This window comes from Octopus sinensis, unplaced genomic scaffold (assembly GCF_006345805.1).
Source record: "Octopus sinensis unplaced genomic scaffold, ASM634580v1 Contig17273, whole genome shotgun sequence".
Classification (NCBI taxonomy): domain Eukaryota; kingdom Metazoa; phylum Mollusca; class Cephalopoda; order Octopoda; family Octopodidae; genus Octopus; species Octopus sinensis.
The window spans coordinates 9,221-11,525 of NW_021834934.1; positions in this window are offsets into that span (position 1 = coordinate 9,221).

The following is a 2,305-nucleotide window of genomic DNA, read 5'->3' on the forward strand; positions in this document are numbered from 1 at the left end:
AGTACAAATGTCTTGTCTTCAAAAGTCCTGAATTAAAATCTTCCACCAAACCTTAGTCACAATTTATGTTCCTAGCTTAATGATAACTAAGTTATTTTACTAAATTCTTTGTCAAATTTAAAATGAATTGAAAGAAACACAGTATCTCAACAGGAATATGGTAAGAAAAGGGTTAAGGCATTAACCCTTTGGAAACTGCCTCTGGCTCTGTAGTATTTGGACTTCTGTCATTAACCCTTTTGATACCACCCCCCTGAAACCCTTCTGGCTCGTAGTACAGATGTCTTGTTTTCAAAAGTTTTGAATTATAATCTTCCACCAAACCTTAGTCACAATTTATGTTCCTAACACTAGCTTAATGATAACTAAGTTATTTTACTAAATTCTTTGTTATATTTAAAGTAATTGAAAGAAACACAGAACATCTCAGAAGGAATAAGCGTTGAATTGGCCATGTCTGGCTTGAATATTCTACCCATTTTATGTTCAAACTGACCAGATTTGACCCCTCGTGCCTACCCTACAATGTCATTCTAAAAATAAACAATCCCATTGCTGAAGTTTCAAGCTATGAGATAATGCAAGATTAATTCAAAACAATGTGAATTAATAAGCATTACATTTGACTGAATAATCTAAATGTTAAAGGGTTGAAATGGCTCTGCCCAGCCTAAATATTCTCCTTTCTCCTTTACCTGTTTCAGTCATTTGACTGCGGCCATGCTGGAGCACCGCCTTTTAGTCGAGCAAATCGACCCCGGGACTTATTCTTTTTGTAAGCCCAGTACTTATTCTATTAGTCTCTTTTGCCGAACCGCTAAGTGATGGGGACGTAAATACACCAGCATCGGTTGTCAAGCAATGCTAGGGGAACAAACACACACATATATACATATATGCGACAGGCTTCTTTCAGTTTCCGTCTACCAAATCCACTCACAAGGCATTGGTCGGCCCGGGGCTATAGCAGAAGACACTTGCCCAAGATGCCACGCAGTGGGACCGAACCCAGAACCATGTGGTTGGTTAGCAAGCTACTTACCACACAGCCACTCCTGTGCCTATTTTATGTTCAAAACTAGCCAAATCTGGCCTTTCACACCTACCCGACAATGTCACTCTAAAAGCACTCAAAGCTATGAGATAAATGAAAACAATGTGGATCACTAAGCATTACATTTGACAGGATAATCTGAATGCCAGATTATTGTTAATCCATTCGCATTTTAACTGGCCACATTTGACCCAAATATTCTGCATGCTTTATGTTCAAATTGGCCAGATCCAGCCTCTCACACCTATCCTACAATGTCATTTTAAAAATAAACAATCACATCATTGAAATCTCGGCAGCTATGAGATAATCCCTCATTAACTAAAAACAATGTGAATAAACAATGTGAATAGGCGCAGGAGTGGCTGTGTGGTAAGTAGCTTGCTTACCAATCACATGGTTCCGGGTTCAATCTCACTGCGTGGCATCTTGGGCAAGTGTCTTCTACTACAGCCTCGGGCCGACCCAAGCCTTGTGAGTGGATTTGGTAGATGGAAACTGAAAGAAGCCTGTCGTATATATGTATATATATGTATATATGTGTGTATGTTTGTGTGTCTGTGTTTGTCCCCCTAGCATTGCTTGACAACCAATGCTGGTGTATTTACGTCCCCGTCACTTAGCGGTTCGGCAAAAGAGACTGGTAGACTAAGTACTGGGTTTACAAAGAATAAGTCCTGGGGTCGAATTGCTCGACTAAAAGGCGGTGCTCCAGCATGGCCGCAGTCAAATGACTGAAACAAGTAACAGAGTAAACAAGTATTACATTTAATCAGGTGATATGAATGTCAAAATGTTAATCCACTCCTTGGTCCCTAAAACTCATTTCTATCAACCGAGTCTCGACGAGAATAGCTGAACCCAATACTAAACGCTAATGAAACAGTCATCAGGTTTACAGTGCTCCCTCTGCTTACTTATCAACTCCTCTGGTGAGTATTTACAGATTGATGGACAGGGGATTACAGAGGGATTTGCATGTCTTGGCTTCAGACATGATATGTGTTTCTTTACTACCCACAAGGGGCTAAACATAGAGGGGACAAACAAGGACAGACAAACGAATTAAGTCGATTACATCTTATCTGCAACGATTTCATCTCATCTCAATCAAAGGAGAGGAGCTTTCTCCGTCCGGGTTGCGGATCCGTGGAACAAGCTGCCAGACGAGATGGTGAAGATGCTGACGACCGCTTTGTTCAAAGCCTCCCTTGACCTCTTTACATGAACACCACCCTGTACTTAACTCCA